Below are 27,774 nucleotides of genomic sequence, written 5' to 3'. Positions count from 1 at the left end.
CAGATTTCTTCTCTGTTGGGAAATCCTACCTTCCAATTTTTTAGATTCAAACCCTTTGTGTTAATGTGTGTGCTGAGATGGCCATCCCACTTCTGAGGTTGCCTTCTAAGATAAATACACAGGTGAGACACAGAGCTTTGCCATGTTCTCTTGTCTAATGAAATAAAGCTCTTCTGCTGCCAATGTTTTGTCCTGGGCTCATTGCTCTGCTCTTATGGCCAGTATGCAGGAGGAATTTGGCTTCAGCTGGGAAATAGAAGAAACAGGGTCTTAAAAACTTATTACCACTTCTGCCTCCCTGTTGGGTAGTAAGTCTTATTATCAAACATAGCAACATGGCCCAGCATGCTCACCTCTGACTCTGTTTCCATGCTTTACCCTAAACAAAAATAGTTACAAAGCCAGCAAGATGGAAACCTTACCAAAGTGCCTCGACGGAAGGAAGCTTCACAAGGACATGATCTCATTAACCCTTTCTTCATTTCCCAGAAGGTTTTTATTTCCAGAGTCTATGTAAGATTCACAGTGGCGAAGATATACCTCTGTTATTTTGAAACATGGTAGAAGGACATTTGTGATAGGGGAAGTGTGTGTGTGTTATCTAGCTTGAAGACCATGGACAGAAAGTAACAGACTTGCTCTAGGGTGGACTCAAATCCATCACACACTGGCCCTTGATGTTCCTTTTCATCAAAATGTCCCTTGACTGGCCTGCCCGAGTCCCTCCTGCTCTCTGGGCATGGTGAATTAGAGGACACTCCAATGAAAGAGGCAGTCCCAATCACAGAGCTCCAGAGAAGGGGATTTGGAAGCTGGAAATGCTAGAAATGCAGATTTTTGAGTCTTTCTTCTAGAGTTGAGGCTGTGGAAGTCCATGAGCCTGTAGAGGCAGGATGTACAGAGAATTACCTCTGTGTGTGTTCATGGGGAAGCATGCTGTGTTAACACAAAAGGAGGAAGGATGCCCAGAAGTCAAATTGAGAATCCACATTCGATGGGATGCTACGGGGCTTTTCTGTAAACCTATAATATTTTTAGGGTAATTATGATGAGAAAAACAGGAGTGGAATAGCCAGTGTTAATTCATCTTTACATTCCCCATGGTAGATTTGTGACTTAAGGAACACCAGTGGTAAAGCTGAGGTTTTCTTCACAATTCCACTTTCCAAGTCTTTTTCCTGCACAAAGTCACCAAAGAAAATCAGCAATTCTCCTAAACTCTAGACTAGGGAATCTTAGAGAATTTGTCTTGCAATGACTTATGTCCAGAGAATGGTCTTGTGTGGAGAGAAATATCTACGCTGAATTCTTACAACTAAATGAAAAAAGTATATGCTTGAAGATTTCATTAACATTGGGACATTGGCCAGGCGTGGTGGCTCACGCCTGTAATCCCAGCACTTTGGCAGGCCGAGGTGGGTGGATCACAAGGTCAGGAGATTGAGACCGTCCTAGCTAACACAGTGAAACCTGTCTCTACTAAACAAACTACAAAAAATTAGCCGGGCATGGTGGCGGGCGCCTGTAGTCCCAGCTACTCTGGAGGCTGAGGCAGGAGAATGGCGTGAACCCAGATGGAGCTTGCAGTGAACCGAGATCACACCACTACACTCCAGCCTGGGCGACAGAGCAAGATTCCGTCTCAAAAAAAAAAAAAAAATTAGAACATAAAAGCAAAAAGAAAAATGCCTAAATGTTCAAATATAGATAAAGGACTGACTAAAATAATGGTTCATGTGAAATGAGTATGACTTATGACCCTTGGGTAGAATCAAAGTACATTTTATCTGTGAGAGCTTCAGAAACATTCATAACAAGGAGCCTTCTATGTAAACAGGTTACTTGATAATAAAAATAATACTTAGCCAACACTGAACTGTTTTAAGTTCAGTGATGCTCCAGATACTGTTTTAAGCACTTACTCATTTAATCCTCAGAGTAACCCTATGAAATACAAGTAGATGGGAAAGCCAAGGTCTACGGAGGTTGACTAACTTGCTGAAGGATACCTAGCTAGTCAGTGGCAGAGCCAGAATTTGAACACAGAGTCTTGTGCTAGAGTCTGCACAATGCACACTGTCCTGTCCCAACAGGTTTCTCATTTGTTTTGGTCAAGTTCTGTACTTTCTAGGATCTCTCTCTCATCAAAAAATTGTGTGTGCAGGTTTTGGGCACTAAAACCATGACATCAATAATGACAATAATTACAGGACCAAAAAGAAAAGTATCCTTCCTTTTCCATATTGTTTTCCACATTCATATGCATACTAATTATTATAAGATTATAAACATAAAATTTTTCTCCTTTCCTTTTCTTTTTTTTTGGAAACAGAGTCTCACTCTGTCCTCCAGGCTGGAGTGCAGTGGCACAATCTTGGCTCACTGCAACCTCTGCCTTCCGGGTTCAAGCGATTCTCCTGCCTCAGCCTCCTAAATAGCTGGGATTACAGATTACAGGTGCCCGCCACCACACCTGGCTAATTTTTGTATTTTTAGTAGAGATGGGGTTTCACCATATTGGCCAGGGTGGTCTTGAACCCCTGACCTCAAATGATCCACCCGGCTCAGCCTCCCAAAGTGCTGGGATTACAGGCATTAGCCACCACTCCCGGCCAAGCCACATCACTTTTTAATGGGTAATTGTATATTGTCATCAGTAACATATCACAAGTATTATTGTATTTTAATGTTATAATCCTTTTGCTGTTCTATACCCCACTTTCTTAAATTATATGTATTTAATAGCTGACAATACTTGCTATTATGTAATGTCTTGTATTCACTATGTTTAGATGTATATTGCTGAAAAAAGCACAAATTGAATTATAAATGGACTGTCTTTGTCTTACCTGAATAATTTATTTTGAACTTGTAATAACAAATGAATTGTTGCTTAGCAAGAATGCTGATTGTGACATTTAGCTCAAGATATCAATAATTCCTGCAGTTCTTGCCAGATTATGGTTAGAGATCTTATACCTCAGCACCATAATAAATAAATATTTTTGCCTTCTACAACAGTAGGTGTCAAAGCAGCTAATTTTGTTGCTCCATCATTGTGTTAGTTCATTCTTATCCTGAGGAAATTTCGAAAGAAAGCTTGAAACTGAAGACCATTTTACATGACTGATGTAAAGGTTGTTGAATAAACAAAATAAACCCATGGCAGTGAAATCACTCCATGATTAGTTGGCGGTAGAGTTTGTTCAAGAAACCCTAAGTCATTTTCTTGGTGCATTCATTTGTCCAGCACCGTATTTTTTGCAAGATGGCAGTTAAGGGATGCAACTCACTATCATAGTGCAAATTAAGTGAAAAAAATATCTTACGTTCATTTATCCATTATGTGAATATCTACTGAGCACCTTGACTCTGCTGGTGGCCAATTACACAAGACAGGCATGACCCTGCCCTCATGGAACTTTTGGCCCCAGCTTGGAATTGTCAAAGAAACACAAAGCTGGACACTAATTAAGAAGACCAGACAGATTCTAGTCAGTACTACTGCAGTAAGGAAGAGACCTCAGTGAAACCTCAGCTTAGCTCCCCTGAGACAAAGGTGGTATGTGCTAAAGGAAAGGGACTAAAGGAAGGTAAGGGGGTAGTCTATGGGTTTAGGCCATCTGGGTTTGTTAATTGACACTTACCTGGAGGAGAAACAAAAGTCTCTATCTTTAGGACAGGACATAGTTTTGCCAACTGGATCAGGGCCCCACAAAGTTAGGATCTTACTCTCCCTCAGGAACTGGGAGACAAGAGAGCTATCTTACTGAATGTTTGCATTTCGAAGAGATGGCTCCCACATACTTGAGAGGACATTTCTGGGTGGTAGAAGGTTTCTGTCTCAAAGGGGCACAAAAAGAATATATAATTGCAAGCTTTCTAAAGTAAATGTTCTAAGAAAAGTGAGCTCGGAGGCCTATCATCAGGTGTTGTCTGAAACAAACAGTAAATTTTTTTTTTTTTTTTTTTGAGACGGAGTCTTGCACTGTCGCTCAGGCTGGAGTGCAGTGGTGCAATCTTGGCTCACTGCAACCTTCACTTCCTGGATTCAAGAGATTCTCCTGCCTCAGCCTCCCAAGTAGCTGGAATTACAGGCGCCTGCCACCATGCCCAGCTAATTTTTTGTATTTTTAGTAGAGACTGGGTTTCACTATGTTGGCCAGGCTGGTCTCAAACTCCTGACCTTGTGATCTGCCTGCCTCGGCCTCCCAAACAAACAATAAATTCTTTTGGCAGCATTGAGTTTTCTCAGGCAGGCATTTTAAGGGGGCTGGAATTGTCATCCTAGGAACACAGCCTGGAACTGATAGGAACTATGCTGGTGTTCATTCAAGACTTTTCCCGTAGTGGGGTGGATGAAATCACCTGCGCTGCAAGTTGTAGTTCTTCTAGGCCAAGGTCAAGGCCTGCTTGAGAACTCTGAATAAGTCTGGTCAAGGAGAGTCTTTGTCCCAACATTGGCAGTTAAAACAAAGCTCACTGTGTCTGCAGTAAGAATGTCGTGCAGGTTGTACACTCCACAGCATGCCTGGCCATGTGCAGTGGTCTCGTGACCACAGCTGCTTCAGCTGTTCAGAAAATTTATAATCGGTTCTCCTCAGTTTCATCCTGGTCAGTGGACAAGGTCCCTTCTGTCCTACCCCTACCCAAGGTCTTCAGGTCCCTTACTCTCATTTCAGGGCAAGATGACGGGGGAGTTATAAGTGCTCAGGGCTGTTGGATGATTTGTGGTCCACAGTGCAGGGGGCTGGGGGCCTCCTACACTGAGCACAGCTGGGCACCATCTTCCTTCCAGCCTTTCCTGTAGCCCTCCAAGGAGAAGGTATGTGTTATCCCTCCCCATCCAGGACACCCTCTCTCCCCTGCCACTTCTTCCCCCTGGACACTAAAATTCTCCATAAGCAGACATCATCTGGCGCTCAGGCTGTGGCTCTCTTTCTCCTCTTTGTTTCCTCTTTGCATTGGACTAGGGGAGAAAACCCATCTTTTGGAACTGGAGAGCAAATTAATGTACAGAGGAAACACATGAATTAATACTTTTAGATGAGCCTCCACCATGTGCACTCACAAGGGAGCATTTTAAGGGTTCTGATGATGGAGTTCTGAGAGCTCTGGGAACAGACACCAGGAACACAGCAGCCGATCTGCCACGGAGTCAAGAGGATCTTCCGGGAGGCTTTGTCATTCTGTAAATCAAGGGGTTAGGAAGACAGGGGAGAGGACAGGGAAATGGAGTGTGAAGATAAGCATTGGCCAAAAAGGTCTACCACGCTTTTTTTTTTTTTTTTTTGGTCTTTTATTTTTTGTCTCTTCTGCTCTCCATTGGATCAAATACGTTTTGTTTTATAGCTTTCTTTCCTCCCCTCAGTCCCCCACTGACTTGGAAGTAATGTGTTCTACTTCAATTCTTTAGTGGTTAACTTTCATTTTTTAAGAGGCATAATTAACTTTGTGAACACTGAAGCTCATTAATCTCTGTATTGTACTCTAACACCACAAAAGCCTTACAATGCCCAGCTTCCCTCCCCCACCTCCCATACTTGGGGCTGCTTTTATTTCCTTCTTTTTGTAAACTTCTAGGTCTGGTCATTTATCATTATTTTTACACTCAGTTCATATTTAAGTGAATCAAAGTGTTTGCCAGTTTCATCTCTTCAGATGGTTTCTTAAATCCAACTCACTTCTAGATTCAGTATTCTTTGTGCTGAAATAATCTTTAAGCTATTTAGAATGAAAAACTCTCTCGGTCTTTGTTATAGCTGAGTTAACCCTTATTCTTGAAAGACAGACTTGCTAAATATATAATTCTAGGATAGCTGTTGTATTTTCATGTGGCACTTTGATTATTGCATTATCTTCCGAAGTCCTTTGCTGCTTTGTAAAAAGGTGCTTTTGTCTAATTTCCATTACTTTTTAAAATTTTATTTTTTTATTTTTGAGACAGAGTCTCGCTCTGTCACCCAGGCTGGAGTCCAGTGGTGCGATCTCAGCTCACTGCAACCTCCGCCTCCCAGGTTCAAGCAATTATCCTGCCTCAGCCTACAGAGTAGCTGGGATTACAGGGGCATGCCACCATGCCCGGCTAATTTTTGTATTTTTAGTAGAGACAGGGTTTCACCTCGTAGGCCAAGCTAGTCTCGAACTCTTGACCTCAAGTGATCCGCCCGCCTTGGCCCCCAAAGTGCTGGGATTACAGGCGTGAGCCACTGTGCCCAGCCTAAAATTCTATTTTTAAATTGACAAATAATATTGTACATATTCATGGTGTACAAAGTGGTGGATAGTGATGCAATCAAGGTAATTAGCATATTTGCTGTCTCAAACATTCATCATTTCTTTGTCTTGGAAACATTCAATGCCCTCCTTCTATTTAATAGCTATTTGAAACTATATAATATATTACTGTTAACTGTAGTCATCTTACCATGCTATAGAACCTAGAACTGATCCCTCTTGTCTAGCTGAAATTTTATGTCGTTTAACATACCTCTCCCTATCCTTCCCTCCCCATTCCCTTGTCAGCTTCTAGTATCCTCTGCTCTACTTTTAAACTTTATGAGATCAACATTTTTAGTTTCTAGGTATGAATGAGAACATGTGGTATATAACTTTCTATTCCTGGCTTATTGTACTTTAAAAAACATGGAATGCTTCACAGTTTGGCATGTCGTCTCATGGGGGAGCCATGCTTATTTTCTCTTACTGTTCCAATTCTGACAGGTGCATTGCAGAAATGAACCCTAACATTACTTTTGAGATAATCTTTCTTCTCCTGGTAATTAAAGTAGTTGTCTTTTTATGGTCTGCAGATTTACTAAGCTGTACCTATGTGTAGATTTATTTAATTTATTCAGATTAGGAGTTGTGGTGTTGCCTCAATTAGAAATTCCATATTTCTTTATATCTGGAAACTTCACCATCATCCCTTCAAACATCCCTCCTCTCCCATATTCTTTTTCTGTTTTTGGAACTCCTTTTAATAGATAATGGACATTTTCATTTCTCTTCCCTATTATTGAAACCCTCATATTTTCCAGATCTTCGGGTGACATCTGAGTGATTTTCTCAAATCTTTTCTCCAATAGACTAATTCTCTGAAGTCTGCTCTTTCAACCTTCTATTGATTTCTCTATTTCAATGGCTAGACGTTTCATTGTAGAATTCCTTTGCTTCTTTTGCAAATCAACTTGGTCTTTTCCCGCAGGGTCCTGTTACAGTCTTATGACTCCCATATCTTCCTTTACCTTGAAACAATGAAAGGTGACATTCTTATTTTAAGTGTTCTCTTGGGCTGTTTTATTATCCTGAGTTATTGGGGTTAAAGTCTCCTGGTGTTTCACCTGCTGCCTCTCCTGGCGGTTTTCTATCACTGAGAGTCCCCGGGGTCTGGGTCGGGCAGTATCTCCAGGGGACAGCTCACATTAACCTCTTCTGGGCCTCGTAGGATTCAGCAGTTTAGGGTAATGTGTGTGTCTTCACTACCCACACAGTGTGAGTTCTGGCTTCATTCTTATTGGGGGTTTGGGTCTAGGACATGCTCCTCTTAGGCAATTCCTATCCCTCTTGGCCTCTTTGGAGCCACTGCTTCCTAGGGCTGGTTGGCAGTGCTGTTTCTTTCCACTGAAGCAATAAGCCAGCCCTCTGAGGTGTCTGGTTTCCAGCATGTAACCGGGGGTCTGGATTCATCTCCCTGCAAGAGCATCAGAAGCCACACACTCCTGGAGACTGAGGCCTGGGTCTGTCTCCAAAATACCTGTGCCTACCTCTGGCTTCCATTTTAGCCACGTCGCCCTGGCTTTTAGATTTTGCTTCATTCCTGGCACCTCTTTTGATATTGAACTTGGATATATGCACAAAGCATTACCTCTTATTTAGCATTTTTATGTATTTGAGGCAGTTAGAAGTGGGAGGCGGGCAGCCTTTCATGCCAGCTCCGCTTGCCCTGTGGTATGAGGCCCCAAATTGTTTTATGAAGCCAGCATAACAGTGGCATCAGACCCACTGAGCCCCTCACAGTCTTGCCCATGATTGCCATCGTGGTGAATGGTTTCCAGACAAGACCAGATATGGCACGCTGGCCCCCTGAAGACCCACGCTCACCTGTCCCCTGTCACTCCTGCTGATCAGAACCAGAGCTGATGACGCCTCGCAGGCAAGTGTCCTCAGCCAGGGCCTGCGGGCGTGTGACACTCTCCAGGCACCAGGCATCACTCTGCTTCCTGAGCCGCTTACTCTGGATCCGGTTCTCTGCTTTTTTAGGCCAATGACTATTATTTTAATTCTCAGGGGTATCTTGGGGGCTCCTGTCTCCTCTGTAAAGCACTGTCAAATTAACAAAGGAGCTTCTCTCTCTCCTGTCTTGAAAACATTAGAATTTGCACGAAGGAGCCTCCTTGCCCATTTTTTTCTCTGTGAAAAAAGTTTCAATTGAGAGTGATTTTGCAGCCAGGCTACAACTGGGTAAGATTTGATGGAGACGTACAGACACGAAGCCAGGAGTATCAATGTCTTTCCACAAGTCTGCTGGAAAGGAGAAAAGAAAACTGGTTATTTGAGTGAGAGGAATGTGGAGAAGAGTGGACATATCTGAATGCCGGCAGGAAGGAGCTGAAACAAAAGGAGTGGCGGGCATTCCAGAAGAGGGAAGGGAGCATTAATAGAGCAAGTCATGAGACGGGCTGGGCACTGGCGTTCACCCCGAGGTCATCTGCCGTGCCGGTCCCACAGCATCTCTACTTAAGGTGAGGTACTCAGTATGTCAGAGCGGAACTTTAACCAAAGGAACACAGCCACCACTCCGAACTTTGGGCTCTTCTCCAAAGCAAAGGTCGGACAGAGTTGAGAGAAACTTAAAATCAGCTGCTCTTGATGGTTTTAAGTCAAGAGCCGGGGACTAGCAGTTTTCAGGCCCGAGTGTACCCAGCCATACGTGGGGTCTGAGTGCAAGCAGGGCCTTCCTTCCTACAGAAGGATCCCTGCAGCCTGTCCCACTGCCTGGATGGGGAGACCTTGCTGACCAAGGACTCTTTTAATGGGAGGGGTTTCATAGAAGTTGATGTGTCTATTATCACTGCCCAAAAAGAACTTATTGTGGCGATAGGTATTGAAAAGTTGCATAGTGATGAGGTGAGAATAGGAAAACTTTCAGAGTATGAGGCCCTAGGTGGCTCTGGTAGAACATGATTAAGAGGGGCTCAGGTCATCCTGAGACAGGATTTTTGCACGCCTGGGCCACTGATAGAAGACTCAAGAAGGGTCAATTAGATGTATGTGTGTGTGTGTGTGTGTGTGTGTGTGTGTGTGTGTATGTGTGTATGATATTGTTACCAGGGGGTCCTTGCTCTCAGAGCTCCCAAGATGGTGGCGGGCCGCTTCCAAGATGGCAGCAAGCCTCGTATTCTCTCTGACCTGGGGTTTTTGGCCTCACAGACTCCAAGGAATGGAATCGTGGGCCATGTGGTAAGTGTTATAGCTCTATTAAAAGCCATGGGTCACAGAAGAGAACCGTGGAACCTAGCGACTAGCGTTCAACTCAGTTAGGACGAACCCGGGCACTTAGCGGAGCAGGAACAATGGCAAGCCTTTGGCCCAATCCAGAGCGGGCAATGGGTGCCTCTCTGGATGAGGAGCGCAGCAGACACCCTGCCTGATCCGGAGGGGTAGAAGTCAGTGGTGGGTCTGCGACGGGGGCAAACAGCAGTGGTGGACAGCGAGCAAAAGCTCAACTCGAGCGGTAACAAACACGGACCAGAAGAGTGTACAGTTGCAAAATTTAATAGAGTGAAAACAGAGCTCCCATACCAAGGGAGGGTATCCAAAGAGGGTAGCCATTGCTGGCTGGAATGCCTGGGTTTATATCCTGATCATTGTCCGTCCCACTGTGCTCTCAGGCGGTAGATGATTGGCTATTTCTTTACCTCCTGGTTTTGCCTAATTAGCATTTTAGTGAGCTCTCTCTACTACCTGATTGGTCAGGTGTGAGCTGAGTTGCAAGCCCCCTGTTTAAAGGTGGATGCGGTCACCTTCCTAGTTAGACTTAGGGATTCTTAGTCGGCCTAGGAAATCCAGCTAGTCCTGTCTATCAGTATGGAGGCAGGTAGGCTAGATATCAGGATAAAAACTCCAACCTTTACCATTTTATGTAAATAAAACTGCTTTTGGCTTATTCAGGCAGTTCCCATTGTTTAAGTTCCATCCAACACATCACCTTTCTCCTCTGTGAATGAATGAACCGGTTCTGTAAGTGTCCAAGTGTGAATGCTCTGTGCGGGCACTGTGTGGGTGCTGGGGATGCAGGGAGAGTTAGGATTGATCATCTCTGTCCTCAGGGAACTCACAGTCTCATGGGACAGTGTCCTCCCACCAGAGGACATGATTCCCAGGGGTAAAAGACTTTCCAAGGGGCACTCAAGCATGGAGATTCTATGGAATCCTGTACTCAAAACCTCAACTTATATCTATTCTTTTCTAAAATTGACCTGCTAGAATAAACCTGTGTTCATAATAACCCTTCATAAAAGGGGGCGTTCCCCCTTGCCTCCCCTCAAATTTTGCCTGTGCATTACCCACAGGGCATAAAACTTTGAGGATATTGAACAAAGGGAAAACCTTTTTCAAAATAATAAATCAAGACTTCATAAACCCTTTGAGCTTCCCTTCTGTTTCTGCCTTATACAGCTCAGTTAAGAATAAAGGGTGGTGTTAGGAGGGGATGCTTTGTCCTGCGTGTTTGTGATGTTCGGAATTCTTCAGATGTATGGTATGTGGAGTAATGACAAGTTTCATTTTAATGACTTTGCCTCTGCCTATCTACTATGCGAGGAGTTCTTAAGGGAGACTTACTAGAGAACAAGGCAAAGAGAGCACTGTAAGAAAGACTGAATATTGGAAACAAACCCTACCCGTATTTAAATGTAAGCATTTCTTTACACCTGTCCTCAGCACTCATCCCTCAGCTAAGAGAACAGTCTCTTCAAAGAGATTTTTGCCATTGATTCTTGTAAACACAGTTGTGATGTTTCCTGAACTATCAATATTTTCAAGGCTATTAAATGAAATGCATGAATAAAACTTGTACCCAATCTCTCTCAGATTAGGGTTGTATTATTAATTAAGGTAGTCAAAATCTGGTTTATCAAATCAGATCATACCTTGTTTATTTATAGTCATTTGCCATCTTGTAAAACATTCAATAATTTTTTCCTACTATTAATACAAAACAAAATTATAGACTAACTGCTAGACTGATAATTTTTAGCAAAATATTCTTTTCACTTTTTAAAATATATAAATTATGTTATAATTATGTTTAACAAGACTATTGGAATTATTTCTGGTATTTATACATGAGACTCATTTAACTGTCCCTCAAAACCAAATCATATGCACACAATTACAGAAGGGAGGCACGGCTATTATGCTGCACTCTTCTTAAGTAGCTGGTAATTTTAGCTGCAAATTACATTGCACTATAGCAAATTAAGTAATGAGTGATTTATTATCTTGTTCATAAGACTTACTTTAAAATGGATAAATATATTAGATCTTCATTATTTTCTCTTATCGGAATGTCTTAGTACTCTTACAAATTGCATCTTTTACTTTATTTCTAGTCATATTTCTAATATTCTTTAAAATGTACATTAACACATTTATCTGGATTTTAAGATGAAGTCAGACATTTTTCTGAAAAAAATCTTATTTGGCTAATTGGTTTGACAAAGAGGACTGGCTTTGCCATTTATATTATATGGTAGATATTTTCCACAAACAAAACAACTAAATCTGTAGCTCTAAGATTATGACAAAAGTATATTTAAAGCATGCTAAGATTAAATCATTTTATTACAATATTATATCAGTAAAAGAGTAATGAAATTAGTAAGATGTCAATTTTCTTGCCTTTTATGAGTTAATCAATGTACTTCTCAGTTAAAGAATAGCAGGTGTAATTATCGATCACCTGATAAGGCGTGGTAAGTCTTTTTTATATACTTCCCAGAAAGTGCATTACTCTGGGACTGGGTAACAAATCTTGCCCCAAGTGAGGTGTTTTCAAGTTCTTTATGTTCATCAAACTGAAGCAGGACTGACTTGATTGAGTTATTGACTTGTAAATCATTAAAGATGATTTCATGATAAGAGACTTTTATCATAAGTGACGTGCTTATTTTGTTTGGATCAACTGTATGCTACTAGTGATAACTCTAACAATACTAATTGATTACTCAACCTGGAAGAAATGGTTTAACACTTAGAGCTGGGGATCAAAAGAATTTTTTTTTTTTTTTGAGATGGAGTCTCGCTCTGTTGCCCAGGCTGTAGTGCAGTGGCGCGATCTTGGCTCACTGCAAGCTCCGCCTCCTGGGTTCACGCCATTCTCCTGCCTCAGCCTCCCAAGTAGCTGGGACTACAGGCGCCTGCCACCATGCCCAGCTAATTTTTTGTATTTTTAGTAGAGACGGGGTTTCACCGTGGCGTGTTAGCCAGGATGGTGTCGGTCTCCTGACCTCGTGATCCACCTGCCTCAGCCTCCAAAAGTGCTGGGATTACAGGCGTGAGCCACCACGCCCAGCCAAGAATTTTTTTTAAATTAAATTTAAATCTTTATACATATTTTTATCAGAGAAAAGAATGTTATAATTAATAAAAGAGTTTATGTCATAAATAACTATAGCATTAGGATGAAATCATGTTGGGGAGTTAGAATGGGAATGTCATTGCAATGAGAAAAACAAAAGGTATAAAGTTTCTATGTGATCAAATCAGTATGTATTTTTTCAGGAAATTAAACATTTCATCAGGATTTTGGAATTTATTATATTAGACCTTTAGAGACCTTTATTTTAATTCTTTAAAAGCTGTTTTCCCTACTGGTGGCAGTTCTAATCTTCTATATTACTGGTATTGTTTATTTGCTTTTTCCTTATAGTTTTTCTTTTCTAATTGAACTACACATATGTATTTCTATAGTTTTTCTAGTTTTTCATATATATTTCTCTCTAAATTTTATAGTTATTTTTCATTTTTTCAAATACCTTTTTTCTGTTTTTATACGTGGATGTACATACATGTACATTAGAGAAAATAAAGCAAATAAATAAGATTAGAAATGTGAAAGGAGATTATAACTGTCCTTGACAGGGAAAACAGCTTTTAAAGAATAAAAGATTGCCATCTAAAGGACTAGAGTAATAAATATCATAATAAAGAACTTAGGAAATAATACATTCAAATATATATTCAAATAACTTTTCTGAGTAATAGATATAAAAAAACTAGACAAACTAGAGTTTCATGTGTGTGTCTATATGCGTCTATATATCCTTGTGAAAAAATAGCTGCTTAATTTAGGTGGCAACTTAATTTAGGTGGCTACTTTCCCCTGCCCCTGTTTTGTTTTGTTTTGTTTTGTTGTTTTTATTGTTCTGTGTGGTGGTGGTGATTGTTGGTGTGTCAGTCAGGATCCAATCAGGAAATTATGGTGAACTCAAGGTGGCTAGTTTAAGGAGCCTTTCATAAAAGGACTCTTGACCAAGGCATGGGCAGAGCACAGGAGACAGCAAGGTGGCTGGGCAGGCATGAGCAGACACAGGTGGGCACGGGCACTAGCCCAGAAGGAGGAGGAGCCCCCAGAGAGGGGCCAGCTCACAGCCTACAGTGAGGGAACTGTGTGGGGGCATGCTCTGACCTTCACTTCTCCCTCCTTCCAGTCTTCTGTGTGTTCCACATTGGCTGAACCCAACTGGGAGGCAGCGAGTGAGGGAGCTCATGAATGCCTCCTCCCACTCAGCCTCCCAGGACCAGGGCAGGAAGAGCAAAGAGGGACAGAAGAGGCAGGTGCAAGGTAGCCTACACATTTGGGTATTTATTCACTTCCTCTTCCTGCTCTCCTTGGGTTTGCTTTGCTCTTTTTCTCCTGATTTTAAGAAATGTAAGGATTGAATTCTCAGGTTCCTGATTTACATTCTTCTTGTTTTATAACAATAGCAACTAAACTATACAATATTTAATTACCAGTGTCTAGTCAGAATGCACACTGCCCTGGGACTCCTGGAGAGCCCTTGCTGTGCCTGCATTAACCCTTTAGCTGCTGCACCTTGCAAGGGTCGGTTGCCCCGAGAGAGGCTGAAAGCAGTGCTGTTTTCCAGTCCTCACAGAAGCATTGCCCTGTCCTAACGTGGGTCAGCATGGCTGACCCAGCCAGTGCTGGCTAGATGGCAATCCTATGTAATGCTATGGATTCCACTATTGCACATAATTTTATTTGTATTCCTTTTGTGGCATTCTCATTGTCTTTCATTTCTGAGCAGTATGTAATTGCTGCTCAGGATTTAAAATTCCTTTTTAACCAAAGGTTAAATTGTTAACAAATGGTTAAGGTATTTTTAAACTTCAAACTTGTATTATTAATACGGTACCTATCCTAGTTGCTTTGCAGTCAGAAAATGTTATCACCACTCTTTATGCATTTCATAATTTATCAAGGTTTTCTTTTTTTTTTTTTTTTTTTTTTTTTTTTTTTTTTTTTTGAGACGGAGTCTCGCTCTGTCGCCCAGCCCAGGCTGGAGTGCAGTGGCGCTATCTCGGCTCACTGCAAGCTCCGCCTCCCGGGTTCACGCCATTCTCCTGCCTCAGCCTCCCGAGTAGCTGGGACTACAGGCGCCCACAACCGCGCCCGGCTAATTTTTTGTATTTTTAGTAGAGACGGGGTTTCACCGTGGTCTCGATCTCCTGACCTTGTGATCCGCCCGCCTCGGCCTCCCAAAGTGCTGGGATTACAGGCGTGAGCCACCGCGCCCGGCCCAATTTATCAAGGTTTTCTTTGAGGCCCATGTGTAATCAATTTTTGGTAAATGGTCCATGGATATTAGAAAACAAAGTCTATTCTTTGATTGTTAAGATCTTGAAAGACATCTACTTAACTGATATTATTTAAATCAGAGTCCCTGTATACTGTTATATTTTATCAAATTTGTGTGTCAAATACTGAAGGAGTTAGGTCAACATCCTCTGCCATGTCTGTGCCTCCCTCTGTAGCTTTGTTCTGGTCACTGCTGTGTCTCCAGGGATGTATAGGGCCAGTGTTCAGAGACCAGGCAGAGGAATGGGGCAGACAGAGACCACTGTAGTTTCTTCAAACTGTCTGACCCCATGACAGAGAGATGTTGTACAGTTTATGGAAGTAGTGTCTGGCCCTGAGTCAGGGAGAAGACAGAACAGGAAGTCATATGAGTCTGTCATTTTATATGGTCTTTGTTTATAAGATGAAAGCTGAGTCTGGTGAGATGAAGCAGGTTTGTCTTTTTTTGTTTTTGTTTTTTTTTTTTTGAGATGGAGTCTTGCTCTGTGACCCAGGCTGGAGTGCAATTGTGTGATCTGGGCTCACTGCAACCTTCATCTTCCAGGTTCAAGCGATTCATCAGCCTCAGCCTCCTGAGTAGCTGAGACTACAGGTGTGTGCCACCATGCCCAGCTAATTTTTGTATTTTTAGGAGAGACGAGCTTTCATCATATTGGCCAGGCTGGTCTTGAACTCCTGACCTCGTGATCCACCCGCCTCAGCCTCCCAAAGTGCTGGGATTACAGGCGTGAGCCACCACGCCCAGCTGACACAGGTTTTTAATGCCTTAAAGGTTTCTGCTGTGGCAGAAGGCAGTCCGTCCACCTTAGCCATCAGCACCGTTGAGTTTTTCTCTTTCATGGATCATAGTAAGCTGAAGATGTTGCCTGATACTGCTCCCCAGATGCTGTGTTAGCCCTACGGAAAAAGGTCTTCACTAGCCCATATCCTGCTTCCCTTTAGCAGTGTGGCAAATGCAGTGTAATTGTATTTATTTATTTATTTATTTATTTATTTATGTATTTATTTATTCTGAGAGTTTTACTCTTTCCCCCCAGGCTGGAGTACAGTGATATGATCTCAGCTCACTGTAACCTCTGCCTCCCAGGTTCAAGTGATTCTCCTGCGTCAGCCTCCTAAGTAGTTGGGATTACAGGCGCCCATCACATCATGCCCGGCTAATTTTTGTATTTTTAGTAAAGACGGGGTTTCACCATGTTACCCAGGCTGGCCTTGAACCCCTGGCCTCAAGTGATCCTCCCACCTCAGCCTCCTAAAGTGCTGGGATTACAGGCGTGAGCCACCGCTCCCAGCTGCAGTGTAATCTGAAAGCGTCCTTGCACCAGAGGGACCAGCTCTCAAGGGTTCTGCGGCTCACAGTCTGGTCATAGTGGCAGCATTAGAGTGCTTTCCAACACCACTTTAATAGCTCCTTCTCTGATCACATTCTCCTGTTTGGGTCCCATCCCTAGGCCAGGCACACATTTTAATGACAGCAACTTATTACCAAGTACATGAAAAAAGTGAGCCCTTTATCTAATAAAATTTTTTAATACTGGAATAAATGTAAACGCTCACTTACCTTTCTCATATCTTCATATTTTGCTGTATAGGCACTTTATGCTTGAGTTCTGACCCTGAGCCCACTACTGTAAATTAAAATTGAGTCTCAGTTAGCTATGTAAAATACGCTTTGGGTTCCAGCTAAATGAAGTGCCTTTCTGGGAATACAGATAAGAAATAAAAAAACATGTTTCTCTCTACTTCAAGGGCATGAGTTCCGGTAACTAGGGTAGGTGTTGGATTATAGTTGAATGTCTGTATCAAATTAAAGAGAGATACTTTTGCTGCTTTTCATCTGTAGATGAATTGGGGTACCCTTGAAAGCAGGGAATGTCTCACTCCCTCCAGAATCACTGATTGCAAGGAAGTGAAACCTACTTGAGCTAATTTCAAATGACCATAAAAGGGGGGAAAGGAGAGAAGGATCAGAGTAATAAGATTATACAGCAGACAGCTTCACTTGCAAAATGATGAGGGACTTAGGCATCTCTCCTCTCCTCTTTCTGAACTATATCCTATTTCTTGGCCATGTCCTTACACAGCTCTTGGCGTACGGTTTGGAGGACTTCACAGAATTTACACCTACCACTCTTGTCTTTTAGAATTATCAGGAAAGGAACTATTTTTGGTCACTGAGCAGCTAATTAATTAGCTCCTTTGGGTGCCATGACCATCTCTGGCCCAAGAGCAGTGTTATCTAGCACAAGCCTGGCCACCAGCACCCGATCCTTCTGGGGCTGGAGAGTGCAGGATTTCCTGGAAGAAAAGCCTCCCAGGGAGGCTTGTGGGGTCCACTAGAGGGAATGGGGGCATAGCACCAGCTAGGTATTAGGAAGAGTTTTAGATTCCCCTTTGGAGGAGAGCTGTGTAAATGGCCCAACAAAGTCTGTGTCAAAAAGGATTTTGAAGCTTTAGAAACAGAATTTTGTAGGTGAAAACTGATAGTTCATCTTGTATTTTTAACTTAAAAAATCAATACCACAATGCTGGGCCATTCAGTGTAAGATATATTTAGATCACGGATTGAACTGTTAATCCTGAGCAGCAATATGATCCGAGGGAAGGAGAGAGGAGGCAGGAGGCCTCACTGCTTTCTCCTGCAGCAGCATTGCGTCACCTTGAGAACCTGCTCATCTGAACCTCTTAGAACTCAGGGTACTTTTTTCCAACCAAGAAGACAAGACGTATCATGGATCTGAACACAGCAGTGGTTTAGGATATCACATCTTGGATGCACATCTTTATCTTAGAAGCAACTGAGTCCTGATAACACATTTTGGTGGAGAAGGGAAGGAAGCAAGGAATGTGGTATGGCAGGGCAGAGGGAATGAACCTGGCCACAGTGTGCCTGTGACCGGCAGTGTAGATCACAGTGTCTTGGAAGGCACAGCAAAGCTGGCTTTGGGCAGCATTTATACCTAGGGTGCTTTACTGGTGGGCTGATAAAGCCACCCTCATCTTCTGGATTGACAGTCCTTGATAAACAAAACCCAAGGGAAAAGACCGTGTGATGGTTTAAGAGGTTCATTAATTTGGAGCAAGTTCCCAGCCACGGTTGGAAGGTGTATAGAGAAAGTAATACAAGGAGTGGAGGAGTACCAGGGCTCTTGTCTCACATGATTTAGATAAAATGACATGGACACACGTAGAGTGGTTTTAAGGAGCAGAGAGTTTAATAGACAAGAAAGAAGAAGAAAGAAGGAAGAAGCTCCCCTGTACAGAGACAGAGGGAGCAGGGCTCCAAAGCCAAGAGAGGAAACTCCCTTTCAGGGGACACCAGCCAGGTATATAAAGAGGCTGCAGGAGGTGTTGTCTGATTTGCATAGGGCTCAAGGGATTGGTTTGACCAGGCATGTCATTCACGTGGCCCACGAAAAAACTGGCCTTCCTACCCTAGCCTTTTAATATGCAAATACAGTGCACCATGATGTTCTACACGCGTGGGGATATGTGGGAGTGGCCATGTTGCCAGGCACATGTAGGGGCAAGGGCAAGAGGACAACAGTGGAATCACCATGTTGGGTGGACCCAGTTTCTAATGGCCTGCATTTGCATATCAAAGGTTGCCAGCCAGGCTCTAAGAGCCAGGGCTTTCCTGCTAGACAATAAATGTTTCTGGAGCTGCTTCAAAAACGAAAACATTCCAAGGACCCCTTTTCCTCTCTATCTGCCTAAAATAATTTTTTTTTTTTTTTTTGAGACGGAGTCTCACGCTGTCACCCAGGCTGGAGTGCAGTGGCCGGATCTCAGCTCACTGCAAGCTCCACCTCCCGGGTTCACACCATTCTCCTGCCTCAGCCTCCCGAGTAGCTGGGACTACAGGCGCCCGCCACCTCACCCGGCTAATTTTTTGTATTTTTTAGTAGAGACGGGGTTTCACCGTGTTAACCAGCATGGTCTCGATCTCCTGACCTCGTGATCCGCCCGTCTCGGCCTCCCAAAGTGCTGGGATTACAGGCTTGAGCCACTGCGCTCGGCCAATAATTTCTTAATAACTCCTACCACAAAAGATTCTTTTGCAGGCGGGAAATGGACACAGTCTCAGTCAGCTGGGCCAGCCCTCCAGCGCCGTGCTGCTCAGGAAACAGGAAGGCTCCTGCAGTGAGTTCTGACACCAACTACCTGGGGCTGGGCCAAACTTCACAAGTCAACACTATCCCCCACACACTGCCACAAGGCCATGGGCCCCAGACCACCCACACTTCTACCAGCTGGCTACAAATTTAGGGTTCCCAGTACCCCTTAGGTTTGCTAATTTACTAGAATGACTTTCAGAACACAGGAAAGTGGTATACTTATTATTACAGTTTTATAAGTATAAGCAAAAGGAGACAAATCAGAACCTGCCAAAAGAAGAAGCTGCATAGGGTGAGGTCTGGGAGCACCTAGAATGCAATGCTGCTTATGTCCTCTCCCTGCGGAGTCAGGATGCATTACCCTCCCAGCACAGAGTATTGCCAATAGGAACACTCGCCTGAGTCTTCACATCCAGAGTTGTTATTGGAGTTCCATATGAAGGCATAGTTGACTGAATCATTGACCATGTGCTGACCTCAATCATCAGCTCCTCTCCGAAGAGCAGGCTGATGTCACATGACTTAGAGATACAGCACTCTAATCACAGCCCTCATCTCTTAGGCATAAGCTAACTAGGAGCCCACCAGCTCTAGCATAAACTATTAGAGCCCACCATGAATAACAAAGGCATTATTATCATCCGAGAAATTCCAAGGATTTAGAGGCTACCTCCCAGGAATTGGAAACAAAGTCCAGCCAAACTCTAGAACACAGGAATCCCAATCATTTTTGGCTGAGCAGGCATATGAAGGAAAATGTTGACATGTGGGTGCCTGGGCCTGACAACCAGATAGTAGCTTTAGGGCAGCCACTAATCCCTTCCACCCCCATGGCCTGCCCTAGAACAAAGGAGAGAAGGGAGACCAGCCTCTTGTGAGCTTTCCATTATGGTGCCCCTTGACTTTAAAAATGGGCAGGGCTGTGCCAGAAATTAACAGGCCTCCCTGTGCAGTCCAGGTGTGGCTGGTGTCACAGAAGGAAGCCATTAGAAATGCATATTCATGATCATGATTCCTACTGCTGGAGAGGGACCATTTGGGCTCAGTATTTAGTGCTCATCTCTGCAAGACACTGTGGGCTTGATGAATGTTTTAAAGAATCTTTCTTCTAGTGACCTGGAAGCACCTTGAGTACTATTTGGTAAGGGGACATTATACTTTTGTTACTTGGATCCCTTATTGAATAGTAGGATTAATTACCTGGGCTTTAGGGCTAAGAGAGTTTAGGTAGGCAGCTATGAGTCAACAGTTGCCAGGGGTCCCATTTCACATACATAGAAGAATGTGATAGTACCTGGCACCATATCTAGAGGATTAGGGAGATTCTGTGGTTTCTGACACTGTGTTTCCAGGGTCATTTTATATTTTGATCTCTTTAGGCCAAGGATGAAATATGTACCAATCAATCAGAGAAGAAACTTGAAATGAAGCCTATTTACCCTTCCTAACCCTGGTCAGAACGATCATTTTCTAAATCTCTCTATCTCTTAAAGCCCCTAATGCTAAGCCTCGTGCATAGGAAGTGCTCAATAAGTATTTGCTAAACTAAATGTCAGAGGGATTAGTTTTTAATTGTTGAACTGACTGCATTTTATCATCATAGGTGGCAATGCCAAATAACTGTTGCAGAGACGATTATGAGATGCAGATCCTTGTTGCTCAAATGTAGTCCTTGGACCAGAGTGTCCTCACCTGGGAGCTCAATGAAAATGCTTAGTCTCAGACCTACTGAATCAGAATCTGCATTTTAAGCAGATCTGCAGGCCATTCATACGGACATTAAGGTTTAAACGTTCTTTTAGACCAGCGTTCCTCAACTGCCATGGCACATTAGAATCTCAGAGCAATAAGGTTAGAATTTCTGGGGTTGGAACCCAGGCTTTGGTACTTAGTAAAGCTCTCCAGGAAAACCACTGAGGTAAGCATTGCAAATCACAAGGAAGTAACCTCGATCCATTCAGAGAACCTGCGCTGTTTTTGCTCTGAAAATAAGAAGCCAAATACTCATGAACCAAGTCAGCTTTCCTTCCAATAAAGTCTGGTTCCATCTCTGTATTTTGCACATCTTTCAAAGATTATGCAAATGATCTTTAGTTTATGCTAGAGCTGGTGGGCTCCTAGTTAGCTTATGCTTAAGAAATGACTTAGGCTGAGGGCTGTGATTAGAGTGTTGTATCTCTAAATCACGTGACATCAGCCTCCTCTCTGGAGAGGAGCTGATGATTGAGGTCAGCCACATGGTCAATGATTCACTCAACTATGCCTTCATATGGAACTCCAATAACAACTCTGGACATGAAGACTCAGGCGAGCGTCCCTATTGGCAATACTCTGTGCTGGGAGGGTAATGCATCCTGACTCTGCAGGGAGAGGACATAAGAAGCATTCTAGGTGCTCCCAGACCTCACCCTATGCAGCTTCTTCTTTTGGCAGGTTCGAAGGTTTCAAAGATTATGCAAATAATCTTTGAAAATTATGGACTATTCTATGTCCAGAAGATACTTTGTATAAGAGGGATTGCATTTGGGGCATGTTTAATCTAGGATCAGATGTTTTCAAAATGTTGACTCTGAAGAGGATTGATGCGTCTCGAGGAAGAGCACAAGAAATGTACAATGCATCTTTCTGGGGTGAGATCTTTTGATCCTATTTTTTTCAGCTGCTACTGCTGAATTAGAGTCTAAAGAAATTGTTCTTCTTCCATGAAGAGCCAAGTTCAGTAGGGGGCAGCTTGCTAGCACAGGAGTTTCAAATTATGCAATTAATCTGGAAACCTGACATGTGTGAGATTTGTAGCATTCAGTCTACCTTCCCATGGCTGCAGGTGACCTTCCCTGCCATGTGGGTGCCTGTTTCCTTTGCAGGCTCCTCCTTTTCTTGAGCTCTTACCACTGGGCTGTCTCAGGGCTCAGGGCTGTGATGTCCTCTCCTGTCTCCACTTGCTGCCCTGGTCATCCCATCCCATCTTATGACCAATTTCACCTGTGTGCTGGTGACACAAATTTTCATTTCCATCCCACATCTCCTTCTTGAATGCCAGACTTGTTTTTCTATCACCACTTGAATGTCTAAGGAGCCTTTCAAACAGAAAATGTCCAAAACCAAACTCTTGTTTTTCTTCTCCAAACCTGCCCTGCCCACTTCCTCATCTCAGTTCATGGCCAATCTATTCTTCTAATTCACTCAGGTTAAAAAACGAAGTCATCCGTCTCTTTCTATCCTGCTCCACATTCAATCTAGCAGCAGATCCTTTGCTTTTATCGTCAAGGTGTATCTAGAATCCAACAACAGCTTCTCACCACCATCCTGGTCCAGACCACCACCATTTCTCACCAGACCTATTGCAAAGCTCCTAGTCTGTCTCTTGCGCTTGCTGTTGGTCACCTTCAGGATATCCATGGCATGACATCTGGAGAGAGCTCATTAAAACATTTGCCAAGGCCGGGCGCTGTGGCTCACACCTGTAATCCCAGCATTTTGGGAGGCTGAGGCAGGCGGATCACCTGAGGTCAGGAGTTCCAGACCAGCCTGGCTAACATGGTGAAACCCTGTTTCTACTAAAAATACAAAAAATTACTCAGGTGTGGTGATGTGCACCTGTAATCCCAGCTACTCGGGAGGCTCAGGCAGGAGAATCTCTTGAACCTGGGAGGCAGAGGTTGAAGTGAGCCGAGATTGCACCATTGCACTCCAGCTTGGGCAACAAGAGTGAAACCCCATCTTAAAAAAAAAAAAAAAAAAGCATATGTCAAGTTACGTCACTTCTCCAAATCCCATCAGTGGCTTCCTATTCCTTGGGAGCAGAATCAGAGTCCTTGCTGTGACTTACAAGGTGCCACCTAATGTGCTGTCTCCTTACTTCTCAGTCTGCATCTCTGACCCTCCTGCTAGGTCTCTGCTCTGGCCACTCCAGCCACTCCTGCCTCAGGGCCTTTGCCTGTGCCATCCCCTCTGCCTGAAAGCTCCCCTACCCCGGCCGTGAATCTCCAGGTCTCACTTCCTCCCTCCTTATCAAATCTGCAAAAATGTCGCCTTCTCTCTCCTTTGATTGCCCTTTCTGAGATTCAACCCTTTCACAGCCTTCCATCCCCTCTTCCCTCTCCCACATTCATGCTTCGTCGTCCTCAGAGTTCACATCACTTTGTACTATACTACAGGACTCCATTAGTTTTATTCATTTTCTGTCTTCTCACTCTAGAATGTAAGCTCTGTGATGGTGGACAAAGGAGCTTTGATTATTTTAGTCACTGCTGTCTTCTGTCATCTAGAAAAGGCACATAAAATGAATGAATAGATGCATTTGAGATTCTAAAGAACATTGAACTGCATTTAATGTAAAACATCATGCATTTCTCACCCAGTGCTTACCAGGCCCGTGCCAGGAGTTGGGGAAGATCAGTAAGACATTATTGCTGCATCTCTAAGTTCATAGCCTAGTGGAGGCTCTGATGTACAAACAAGCACAATAATAATTGATCTGTGTACTTGTAGCTCAAAATCAGATGCCCTGGGAGCCCAGGGGGACACTCACAACTCACAACCTGGCTGAGTTTGGGGATGTGTCATTTGTACTTGTGCAGAATGGGAGTCCCAGGCAAAGAAAAAGAATGTGCCTTAGACAAAGACTGTGCCCTGTGAAAAGGGGCACAGGTAAGGCCAGGCACAGTGGCTCATGCCTGTAATCACAGCACTTTGAGAGGCTGAGGTGGGCAGTTGCTTGAGCCCAGGAGTTCAAGACCAGCCTGGGCAACATGGCAAGACCCTGTCTCTACAAACAATAAAAAGTTAGCCGGCCATGGTGGCTCATGCCTGCCGTCCCAGCTACTCAGGAAGCTGAAGTGGGAGAATCACTTGAGCCCAGGAGGTTGAGACTGCAGTGAGCCATGATTGCACCACTGCCTGGGTGATAGAGTAAGGCCTTGTCTCAAACGAAAACAAAACAAAACAAAAAAAGCAAAAGAACCCAGGTAGGAAGTATCTCTGGGATTGCTGGGCAGCAGGAGGGACGTGGGTGCATGGGAGTGGTTGGCTGGGAGAGGCCTGGCAAAAGGGCAGAGATGAGGCCAGCTTGTCAGGCTGTTTGCTGTGCTGGTGAGTTTGTATTCATCCTGTAGGTAGTTGGGGAGCTATTGAGTGTTTTGAGCAAAGAAATGACATGATTAGATTGATGGCAGGTCAATCCTCTAGCAAAGGTGTGGGGGAAGCAGGTGACACGTTAGAGGTTTGTCGGGGGCCTGGAGATGGACTGAGCCAGATCAAGGGACTCACCCAGCTATCAGATGGTGGCTGGCCTGTTTTTCATGGTTGAAGCCATGACTGGGGACTTAAATCATTTTACAACCGTCGAGTTAAAAACAAAGAAGGCTGGTGATAGCAAGTACTGGAAAGAGTGTAAAAATAGGTGAACTGCACAGATGGTGGGAGAATCAACTGGTCCCTTCCATTTGGTGAGCACGATGGCCCTACCTAGCAACGTGGAGGATGGGTTGACTTACTGCACCAAGAGACCTGGGCTTGTGCATACCCTGGGGAACCACTCATATATGTATAAAACCAGTTGTAGGTAAGAAAGCGATTTGCTTGAAATAGCAAAATAACAAAACTGGAAACAATCTAAATGCTCATCTGTAGGAGAATAGATACATAAATTTTGGAATATACATCAATGAAATATTATAGAATGATTAAACCAGAAAACCAGAGATGCCTGTATTATGTAGGTAAATATCCCAAATAAGAAGTTTATTCCTATAGTGTGAGGAACTTTTAAAATTATGATTATGAAATTATTCATGCTACCAAAAAGATTATTAAAAATCATGAATAATGATAGAAAATGCTGCTAATTTTCTATGAGATCAATATAGAATCTACATAGGATGCCATGATTATTAATTGAATAGACCTTTTTTTTTTTTTTTTTTGAGACAAGGTCTTCCTGCCTCAGCCTCCTGAGTAGCTGGCACCACAGGCACATGCCACCACACCCGGCTAACTTTTTTTTTTATTTTTAGTAGACACGAGGTCTCAGTATGTTGCCCAGGCTGGTCTCGATCTCCTAGGCTCAAGTAATCCTCCCGCTTTGGCCTCCTAAAGTACTGGGATTATAGGTGTCACCATGCCTGGCCAGTTGAATAGACCTTTGATTTGGATTTGCATCTTATTATATTATTTTTAGATGCCTACATGAAAATTCAAAATGCCACTAAATACCATATTTGCTTTTGTAAACCAAATAATAATATCATGTTTTATATGAATTTAGGGAACATTGGGGTTAAAATGGAAATAATTTTGATAAAAATTCAAATGATATAAACTCTAGCCTTGACTCTGTCCTTCTTATTTCCGTAACTTTGCTCATATCCTATAAACACCCTGAGACGTCTATTGTTGGTTGTTTTGTCTTAAAATCAAGTCAGGAATATCTACCCTGCCTCCCCAGTGGGGTGATGATGTTGAGGATCCCGAGATGGCATCAGGAAAGGGGCTCTGCCACGTGTAAGTGCCCTCCAGCACTTGTTACTAATAATTCACTGTCTAAATGCTTTACTTTTTTCATCTCCTGGAAGTAAGAGATTTCAAAATAACACTGTCACTCAAGTGACAGGTGGAAAAGGACAGTAAAGCAGCCTGGCTTTTCTATTCACAGACCAAACCATTAGGGTCTGTGTCGTTCCAGATCCTTGATGAAGCAGGTGCCAGGGTGGGACGGGGCATGCAGGAGATGGATGAGGAAAGAGCCTGTGAGGGGAAAAGGCCAGGGAACTGTGAGGGCCTGAGCTTCCTGAAAGAGAGTGCAAGGGAGGAGGGTGGAGCAGAAGCCCCCAGGCCGCAGCGTCATTTCCAAAATGCTGCCCTCAGAAGAGCCTGGCATCTCCCAGACATGGGCACCCTCTGCATCCCTGCTGTGTGCAGTCATTGGTCAGGGCAGCCTGCAGAGGATGGCCTGGGCATGGGGGCTCTAGAGTACAGGTCGGGGGCCATCTCCGGCCGTCCGAAATCTAAGCACTACATTTTCATGGCTGTCACAATGTCATGAAAACTGCCTGTCATATTTGGATGACCATGGCTGCATTATTTTTAGCAAAATGACATATTAAAAAAAAAACATTCATCTAGACAATATAATCTGGAAGTCAATGCCTCTCTCATTATTAATGTCTCATTATTAACATTAACTATTTCATTATTTAATGCCCAGTGTCCTGCTTTATGTTAAATACATTCCTGTCACTGGCAGAAACAATGTGAAATTAACCATTATTTTTAGTGATGATTTAACATTGATCTTGAAGTTCAGGCTAATCAAATAAAATGTGAGGCAAAAGCTACAGGGATGGTTATTTTAACAAGAACAAATGGTCATTTTTTTTTAGGGATGTGAGTTTATACCTGTAAAGTGTAAGGAAAATATCTAGTTATTTGAATTAATAAGAGTTTACAAAGCTAACAGCATTCAAATATAAAATTTAAGTCATTTAAAAAGCATCTGATTTTCAATGATAATGAAAATATAAACTATCCATACTTTAATCACTAAGTGCAGAATGTAATAGAAGACAAAACTTTACTAAGAAACATAAAAGATTTAAATTAATCTACTAATATCCCATGTTCTTTCATGAGGAAACTGAATATTGTAAGTTACATTTTATGTTAATTCATATCTAGTTTATGATGTTATTAATAAAATATCCTCTATTTTTCTTTCAATTGACAGTTTTTCTTAATTGAAATTATTAACATTATTTTAAAATATTCTCAAATAATGAATAGTCCAGAAGAGGTACATTTCAAGAGGGCAAAGAAGAGGAATGAAATAAGATTAATACGACTGTATTTTAAAGCTACAATAATGAACAAAATGTGATCCTGACTCCAGAAAAAGCAATAGGTCCATGAAACTGCATAACTCAGAGTAAATTCTGGCACACAGAAAAATCTGATACATAATAAGGGGGAAGCAGGTTACCAGTAAGAAAGAAGTATGTTATTCACATGCACCCAAATAAATTACAAATGGATCTAAGAGCTGATGTTTTCAAAATAGTGCTATCACATGCTAGATGGGTGTAGAAATAATGTTTACCTCTATTTGGCTGGGAAGGGTGAGTAAGTAGAGCTTTCCAAAATTAAAGTGTTAGAAGGAAACAGAAATAATAGTTTTAACACATAAAATTGGAAATCTTCCATTGACAGCCAGATACACAAAATTAAAAAGCAAATAATACCCAGGGAAAATATTTGCAACAAGTATGTCAGACAAAATCTTGTAGGCCAGGCACAGTGGCTCACGGCTGTAATCCCAGCACTTTGGGAGGCCAAGGCAAGAGAATCGCTTGAGTCTAGGAGTTCAAGACCAGCCTGGGCAACATAGGGAGACCTCATCTCTACAAAAGAAAAAAAAAAAGCAGTTTGATATTTTAGAATTCACAGAGCTCATATACTTAAGTAAAAAAATAATAGCAAGCGGCCGGGCGCGGTGGCTCAAGCCTGTAATCCCAGCACTTTGGGAGGCCGAGACGGGCGGATCACGAGGTCAGGAGATCGAGACCATCCTGGCGAACACGGTGAAACCCCGTCTCTACTAAAAAAATACAAAAAACTAGCCGGGCGAGGTGGCGGGCGCCTGTAGTCCCAGCTACTCGGGAGGCTGAGGCAGGAGAATGGCGTAAACCCGGGGGGCGGAGCTTGCAGTGAGCTGAGATCCGGCCACTGCACTCCAGCCCGGGTGACAGAGCCAGACTCCGTCTCAAAAAAAAAAAAAAATAATAATAATAATAATAA

The 27,774-nt window shown here is 42.9% G+C and overlaps 1 protein-coding gene and 1 pseudogene across 15 annotated transcripts in view; one reads left to right on the top strand and one right to left on the bottom strand.

Annotated features, from left to right (window-relative positions):
- HECW1 (HECT, C2 and WW domain containing E3 ubiquitin protein ligase 1) overlaps positions 1 to 27,774 on the top strand; it is a 464,113-nt gene that overhangs the window by 87,007 nt on the left and 349,332 nt on the right. The window lies entirely within an intron of this gene.
- LOC123572610 (U6 spliceosomal RNA) lies at positions 6,640 to 6,740 on the bottom strand (annotated as a pseudogene).

Source organism: Macaca fascicularis, chromosome 3, assembly GCF_037993035.2.
Source record: "Macaca fascicularis isolate 582-1 chromosome 3, T2T-MFA8v1.1".
NCBI classification, from domain to species: domain Eukaryota; kingdom Metazoa; phylum Chordata; class Mammalia; order Primates; family Cercopithecidae; genus Macaca; species Macaca fascicularis.
Note: the sequence above shows the minus strand (reverse complement) of the source record. Positions and strands in the feature narration are given on the sequence as shown.